This window comes from Ostrinia nubilalis, chromosome 29 (assembly GCF_963855985.1).
Source record: "Ostrinia nubilalis chromosome 29, ilOstNubi1.1, whole genome shotgun sequence".
Classification (NCBI taxonomy): Eukaryota; Metazoa; Arthropoda; class Insecta; order Lepidoptera; family Crambidae; genus Ostrinia; species Ostrinia nubilalis.
The window spans coordinates 3,809,490-3,818,775 of NC_087116.1; positions in this window are offsets into that span (position 1 = coordinate 3,809,490).

The following is a 9,286-nucleotide window of genomic DNA, read 5'->3' on the forward strand; positions in this document are numbered from 1 at the left end:
TATAATTATCTAAGCCGCCAGTCTGCTTGTGACCACGGCTGCAGCATCGCAGCCGAAACGTCAAGCCGTGAGTACATAATGTAACTCATTAATAAACGTCGCGTTAAAACCCGTGTCTTACTATTTTATTATAAGTAGGTACTTTGAAAGAAAAAAGAAAGAAATAAAAAACATTTTTTATTTGGTACCAACAAATAAAACAATAGGTACCTTTGGTACCTACTCTTTTATAAGAAGGACGTTACATATGGGTTAAAAACTAATTAAGTCATCTTTTATTCTTCTCTTCCTTCATGCTGCTATAAGGATTACAAAGTGATCACTTCATGGATTGAGTCTGTATTGGTAAGTTTAAAATATAGATAACTAGCGGCTTCCCGCGACTTCGTACGAGTGGATCCCGTTTTACCCCCTTAGGGGTTGAATTTTGCAAAATCCGGTTTTAGTGAGCACCTATGTTCTAAAAGGAACCCCCATGCGAAGTTTGAGACTCCTAGCACTTGTAGTTTCTGAGATTTCGTGACGAGTCAGTCAGTTAATGACCTTTCGCTTTTAGATAAAAGATTAATCGGATAGTCAGTTGAATTATAAAATCGACGGTTATGGAACCAAGTGCCACTAAATAAGGTAGTTGATTATGTCAACTAAAAAAATCAATTAATTTTAGATCTGAACTTGCTGCCTATATTTTGTACGCACACCCTGTAATCTTTGTGATTCTAACATAGACTTTGTGTTAGTTTAAAACCATTAACCAAGAAAGATTTTTCTTTTTTCTAGTCCTCGTGCGGTCTCGACCAGCCACAAGCATACGAAAACCAAGAACCTCTAGAAAGACCCAACCCTGAAAAGGAAGTGAACGACACCTTCATCAGACCTTTGGAACCCTCCTCCCACGACAAGCAGCCCTCAATCCCTCTCACATTAGAAAGGAACAACAACAATACTGAACCCTTGAAGAGTGAAAACGAATCTTTCAAGTCCCAACTCCATAACGTAGACATCATAGCAGAGTCCAATTTCCTGGACTCAAATAAGCAGAATTTGACGGAGAATGGCACGAGGATGAAAAGGGGGGTAAGACTGGTGAGAAGGATTGGGCCTGGCACTGTGAGGGTAGTCAGGCAAACCAATGAGGCGATACTGGGCAGTTCGGAGGAGAACCTCAGTCTGCAGTCGGAGGAGATCGCGTGGAAAGGTACGTTGTACAAATTTTAAACTATCTATTCGTATGACGTGACAGAGCATGTTAAGTTTTAAGCAAATCTGAAGTCTTGCTGACGTTTGACGCCACAAAAAACCTCCAAAACCAGTTACTCACTAAGTTATGCGCTAAACCTGTAGTTGGTGATCGAATTTAAGACAGATTCTTACAGTTTCAAAAAGTAGCCAAGTACGTACGTGTGGATGATTTGCCCTACACTCCTCGCTCTCAGTTGGGGAGGCCTGATGTTCGCATATTCGTTGTTCCACAACAATGAACCTTAATACCTTTTCCATTTGCTCCAGAATGCGACAAAGTGAACGTGGGTGTGTCCAGTAAATCCGTCAGCAACTCCTCACTGTTCCTGGAGCGTGTGTGTCCTCGATCGGTGTACAACTATACCTATACCGTACCACTGTCACATTGTCTGCATCACAAGCATGTGGATATAACCTTCAGGTAAGAGTTTAGACCACCCATAAGGTGGACCGACGACCTCATAAAGGTAGCACGAAGGCGCTGGATGCAGCCCGCTACCAACTGGGCGATATGGAAATCATTGGGGGAGGCCTACAGCAGTGGATGTCCTGTGGCTGAAATGATGATGATGATGAAGAGTTTACAGGAAATCCCTCAGTGATTTCCAGATTGGCTGGTCGGAAGCTGCCTGCAGCCAGCGTCTTCCTGTAACTTTTATTAAGCCATTTGCTAACTTTTTATACCTCTGGTCTTAAGATCATCTGCCGACCTTATGGATGCACGCCAACAACTTTAGGCCTTGTTCAGACACGCGCAATAACCAATTTCTAGGTGGTTCTCATCAATTGACGAGGCATTGAGGCGGTAACCGTGCGGTCACGATTTGATACAATACGAGAACCAGCAACGGCGCGATTATCGCTGTGTCTGAACCAGGCCTTAGTTGGAATTTGACTTTAGGTACACCTCTAGACAAAGTAACATGACTCTACATTAACACCCAGGTGTGAGTTAAACCTGTACGGGTCTATTCCCACCTCTCTTTCCCACCGCTGCAACTCCTGTGTAGCCAGGCTCTACAGCTTGACCGCCAATAATCCAATCAGTAAAGGTCAAGTTTATCCCGGGGGAAAGTTAAACTGTCATTGGACTCGCAACGAAATTAATCAGAAGAACATAGGAGTTGGAAGTTTCTCCTGTAGAAGATACTGTTAAAAGAAAATTCCCCATCTAAATGAAACCCTTTTTCCAGAGCAACAAAGCTCAAAGAGTTCCACCGCTGCGACTCGGCAGATTGCCGACGCGAGGCCGGCTGCCGCAAGTTGTCTTACGTTGGTGACTCATGGAACGCCCCCTTGACCCTTGGAGTGGGGTGTGGAAGCGGCACGGTGCTGAAGATTCGTGGTGCTTTCACTACTATTGAGGTTAGTGACGGCTTTATCATCAGGTCGTTTAGTCTCCACTGCAGGAGCACGACCCTCTCTAATTTACTAGAGGCAGATTGAAGATTTGGTCTACACTTCCCACGCTGGCCAGACGGGTTGGGGAGGCCTTTGTCATCTTTTCTTATCTCCCGTCGCTTCAGAACAATCAATGTCTTATTTATGCAAGGTTCTATCTTGGGACCAGTACTATTTAATGTGTAAAAATGATGTATATTTAAATATTAAACTATTTAGGCTGGTTTTAGAATCACGCTGACGCACGCTGACCGTCAGCGCTGACAGCCGAAATGTATGAAGCGTCGGTGCCGAGCGATCAGCGTCACTCAGGAACGTTCCCTTTAATTACATACATTTTGATTTGTCAGCGCCGACGATTAGCGAGCGGTCAGCGCGATTCTAAAACCAGCCTTAAGGTTACACTACGTGTAGAAATGATAGTTATTCATAGCTGCTACCAACAAACTCTTGTAGTAACACTTAGGTAGGAAAAGTAGATTGTATCTTTGTAACTACTGTTACATGAAGCGTGTCGACGCATTTCTGTCATGTAACTCAAGTTAACTACATGAAGCGACGGAGTGGTAACGATTTCTGGAAGACACAGACATGCAGTTAATCTAAGTAAAAATATATTTTGTTTCAGGATCTATGCAAACTCACTCCTGAGGACAACTTGCCCTTCGTCGAATATAACATCCGCATCTATAGAGACTGCAACAACTAGACAACTTTCACATTACAATTGAAAAAAATAATGATTTGGGAGACTTAAGCTTCAACCATACCAACGCGTGCAGATCGCCATCACCGGCGCGATCATAGGCCAATGACAGGTCGCGCAAACTGTCATGGGTCGCGAAAACTGTCATGGGTCGTGCAAACTGTCATGGGTCGCGCAAACTGTCATGGGTCGCGCTATCAGTCATTGGCCTATGATCACGCGATTTAAGTCCAGCTGTGGACTGGTTAGAATGATGATGATGGATGAATATAATGAAATTCTAGAAATTTGGAGATCCAATTGTAGTTCATCTTATCATAGCCGATACAAAAATAGGGGTATTTTTAGAAACTAACTCGAAAACCATTGAATCTCACGATAAAAACTTTAAAAAATAAAGCAGACTGAGCGAGTCAAATTGTTAATCTCTCAGTTTTAGATCAAATACTGAAAGCGTCGCGGTAACGTCGCGCTCACGTTGCGTTCGCGTCTACCTTCCGCCGCGCTGTAGTCGCGCTGCCTTTACGTCACAGACTTCTCCAGAATCTCTTTCATTAACTTTAATTTAATGATAGTAAATAATATAAAATCGTAGACATAATGACATAAGACATTGTCTTAAACTACATAGTTACATCATGTAGAGTCAATTAATTGATTGAACATTAAATTTTAATACATCACAAAGTAAATGATGATGATTAATATCATCCATTTGATTAATACATTCCATAAGTGCAATTAAATAAATTACTACATCCGTCCCTATCAAAAGTAACTCAAAATAAATAATAACCTTAGAAAATTATATTTAAAAACGTAGTGCCTAAAAATAATTGCAATAAATAAAATAATGTCACAATTTTTTTTTATTAATTTTTAATATTTACTTGTACTTTATTTTTTCACATTATTTTAAAATGAAGTCACAAAATAATAATTTTGTCCTTTATCGACTTAAAGCATTATTTTTGTGTCCATAAAATGAAATATATTTTGTTTTTATGCTTTTTTTAAATAATCAAAAGTAGTAGAGCTATGTATTTAGCAAAATTGTATTCTGAAAACCCATGTATTTTGTTAGCTTTATTGTATTTTTATTTTTTTAAAGTACGAATAGTTAAATTATGTTTTAAAAATACTCGATAAGTTTTAAATTTAAAATATTTTCGGCCATGACTATGAGCCATATTGTTTACAACATAACTTATGATTGAAAATAATTTTAAATTTTAGTACGTTTCTGAATTTAAAAAAATATTTATTGGTAAGTATTTAAATAAGTATAATAATATTATGGGGAAAATGGTAAAGAAATACACGCTGTAGAGACAAATTGGCAGGAAATATGTATAAAAACATAACCCTCCTTCTGGCGCAGTCGAGTAAAAAGTGTCTTACAATGAATATTTTCCTCCATACTATTTCAACAACACCTGTAGTAGGTATAAATAGGACTCTTGTCTAAAATGTATGTTTAAATTAATTGTGTATTAAAATATCTAGGACTCGAAAGAAGAAATTTAGAAACTTCTCACACGAAGGCATTCCACTTTACTTTGTCTTATAACAATAAACTTAATTTAAAAGAAACTTAAATTAAATGTTTATTTCCAGTTTAGTTTACAGTCTTCCATTTTTTTTCTGCAATCAATAAATAAAGACTAAAAATAGTTTTTAGTTTTTACTAAAAACTAAAAAGCGTTTGACATTCCAAGCCAGTACTTAATTAGTTTTAATTTTAGATAAAAATTGTATGAGATTTGCTTTGTATTGTAGTTCCATACAGTAATGTATATTTTGATTTTTAGTTTTAATCTAGTAAATAAGAAAAAACATATTTAAATAATCGTAACATACGGCCATACGATATTAATGTTAGATGATATTTTAGAATTAGTGATGTATATTTTATTCCATTCCTAGAAATCTCTGTCTCAATTTACTTTAGTCACAAAATAGAGATCTGTGGTTTTCGAAAACTTTCGGTAAGTGGGTATAACATACGAAGATTCGGGGGATATTCCCAACCTAAAGGCATTCTTTCGAGATCGAATCAGAAATGCGTAAATCTGTGAACGAATTATGCTACCAGCCCGATGGATTAGCATGCTGAAGTGGCAATAGGTGCAGGGCATATACCACGCAGTACTGATGGACGATGGGGAAGCAAAGTATTGGCAAGCGCAACCTCATAAAGGTAGCAGGAAGGCGCTGGATGCAGGCCGCTACCAACCGGCAAGTTTGGAAAACTTTGCGCGAGACTGTTTTAATTCAGCAGTGGACGTCCTGTGGCTGAAATGGTAATCATTCCTAGCTTCTTTTATAATAGAAACTTTCAAGTAATATTCCAAAACTGCGAAATGTTTCCGACAACGGCAAATCTCTAGAAATGTATGGTGCAAGAAAGCTCAAAATTTTTATTAACTTTTTTCTTGCCATATCTCTTAATAAATAGTTTATTTATAAGGTGCATAGATAATTTCTTTAAACGTATCTATGGTAGAAAAGTAGAAACTATTGTTATTATCATAAATATTCTTTACTTATATTTTTTGTTTCAATAAAAAGCCAGCAGAATTGACAAGCGAATTGAAAAAATATAAGTACATTTTTATTCTATATTGAATTTATCAGAAAATATTGCTTTTATTTTTTTTTATTCAAAAAAATGTTTTTATTTTATTTTCATTTATTTTTTTGCAATAATATTGAACATTTTTTTTTTTTTTGTATTTCGAGTCATGTAAATATTTGACAATGGATCCGATGGGTGAACTTTTTTATTTCAATAATTTTACAACTACCTACATTCAATACATTTATGTTAAAGATTTGATGTTAGGATATTCTTAATCTTGTTCTTTCAGTAAAAGTTGAGTGCTTAAAAACAACTGAAAAAGTCGAAAAAAAGTTTTTTTTAGTCTAGTAAATTCCCCAATGAGTTCCAAACTCTATTTCAAACATGATTTAAAATCATTTTTGGTACACTAATGCCCGTTTTCACCATCAATCCCTAATTTTGAAGTGACCGCTATGGTAACACATATCAGGAATTTTGTTATCATAGGGGTCACTTTAAAATTTGGGATTGATGGTGAAGACAGGCAAAACACTCTACTGTACCTACATTTAATTTTGCCACTAACAAAAAGTCACTTTTAGTCGGTCCAATCAAATAACTAACTCGAATTAAATTACTACTGTAGTGTAAACGATCAAGTTTTTTTTTACTTAGCAATAGTATTTGCCACCTAGATATTAGTAAGACTTAGTATTTATGGTATTGTACGTTTAGGAATACGATGTCCACAAATTTGTATTTTAAGTAATATACCTACTTGATTAAATTGTAGCGAATTTACCGGTGTTTTATTGAAGACTAGCTTTCCGCCCGCGGCTTCGCCCGCGTGGAATTTTGTCTGTCACAGAAAAACTTTATCGCGCGCGTCCCTGTTTCAAAAACCGGGATAAAAACTATCCTATGTTCTTTCCCGGGACTCAAACTATCTCTATGCCAAATTTCATCAAAATCGGTTGCGAGGTTTAAGCGGGAAAGCGTAACAGACAGACAGACAGACAGAGTTACTTTCGCATTTATAATATTAGTTGGGATGGAGAGACACCCGTATTCACAAACGATGCTTGCTTAAGTGAAGCAGCAAATCGAACGCACAGCGTAGAATAGAGCTCTGTTATTGGTTCGTGTGAGACGTCATTTGTGAATACGGGCGTAAATGTAACATAACACAGCCTATAGTACATTGGGATTTGCTCTACGCTACATTCTCCTTACTATCCCCCCACTATCCTTCGGAACTTTCTACTCAATATGTAGTAAGGACAATCTGTTCAGGTGAGGATTCTTGGATGGCTCAAACTTGAGAGTGCAAGTGGTTTTGTTCCCCAGTCGACGAAGCACATAATGTCGTGCCCTGCGTGCCCAAACAACTGCACGCAGGAAGATTTAATGAATGCTACTGACAACGCCACTCTTGTGGCGGTAGTTTTGGGCTGAAACTATTGGTTTGTTGTTAACACGACAAGAAGAAGATCTACTTAATTCTCACTGGTGGGGTTCCATTAGAGGCCAAGCTGTAGATCCTTGCTATACATGAGTTCCAGTCCCTTCTGACCCACCGCAATACCAAACCACACTACCAGTAGTGTCGTGGGGAATATTTTTTCCCTTCTACACTACCAAGCCAGTAGTTGTTGTTCAAACTAGTTCCGTCTCCTTTTTGTGAGTGTTCCACTGATGATGTCAGTCATGAGCAGTCTGCCCATCATATCTTGTGGGAGTGTTATCTTTGGAAACATGAACGTGATATAATGCTTAATTCAATACAACATACATCTGTTTCCGCAATTTATTACACCGATCTTGTCGCGACAAGGAAAAATTTCTGTGCTTTTAAGCGATTTTGTGAAAAATATTATTGGCAGGTAGTTGCTAATTGCTCATAAGATAGGCCCCCTTAATTTAATTTATTGTCCGTGGTGCATAATCTTTTTCTTAAAGGTTTTAAACCTTTGTTTGTCACCTGTCATCCGCTTTGCAATGGAGGGAAGTCGAACCTTAATTTCGAACTCCTCCTATGTTCTTCTGATTAATTTCGTTGCGGGTCCAATGACAGTTTAACTTTCCCCCGGAACAAACTTGACCTTCATTGGTTGGGTTTTTGTGGCGGTCAAGCTGTAGATCCTGGCTACACAGGAGTTGCAGTGGTGGGAACGAGAGGTGGGAATAGTCCCGTACTACTGGTAGTGTGGTTTGGTAGTGCGGTGGGTCAGAAGGGGTCAGAACCCTAAGGGGTTCCAGTGGTGGGAAAGTATGGTGGGATAGGTCCCGTTTTTTTCTCCTCACTAGTCAAACGAGGAGTGGCCTCATGTTCGCATAGTAATATTACGACATCGTCGGGAATAGTGAATACAAGTTACCGAAGCTCAAATAAAAAAAAAACATTCCATCAGCAAGTCATTATATTTGTTAGAATTTGTTAAGGTTTGTCCTCCTATTTGAGTATAGAATCAATCAACCTTTTTGACCAACTATAAAAATATCACTTTGTACGGATTATTGATAAGTATTATCTCACATACTAATATTACCTATAATAACTACAAGTTTTAATATTAGAAGATTATTACAACAAAGTTGACCAGTCTTGTGAGCGCGTGCAACGTCATTTGAAGTTCACGAATCACGATTGCTGTAAGTTTAAAGGCGTTCTTCTACTAAAAGGGAAGCGGTAAAAGTATTTATTTATTTATTTAAGTAAACTTAAAAGATATAAAGGGCAAAAAACTTATTCAAAACTGTTATTAGTTAATTATAAAATAAATTATAGTTCAAAAATATATTTTATAAATTTATTGTTATTTAATTAAAAGGGGAGAAATAAAACATATTTAAAAAAGTCTAAATAATCTGTCCGTGCCACTTAACGCTTACAACATTTTTATGTTTGGATATAGAGTATTTTCCTATTTTCAGTGGAAAATATAGGATAATTGTAGAAATTCACGTTAGCTTTGCTAAAAATACGACTTAGTTAAAAATGATTTTGCATTTTATGAAAACAGTAGTTAGTTAACAGGGCCAAGATACTTTTTAATTTAGTTTTATGTTTTAAATCAATAATGTTTTATAGCGCTTACTCAGTCAGTGCCTAAATGATGGGAGCTGCGTAACAGAGCATACAAATCAAAGCATAATCTGAAATCTCACCAACATTAATTTGACGTCTCAAAACTACCCATGGGAGCGGCATGGGATGCCGCTCCCATACTCAGGCACTGTTAGTAGGTAGGTAGGTAGTTAATCGCTAAACCTATAGCTCATCATCTGCCTCGCTTTCAGTGGGAACGCAACCTAACACCCAAGGTAAGTTGATGTCCGTCCGTACCACACTCAGCCTACACGTTAGTGGTTAA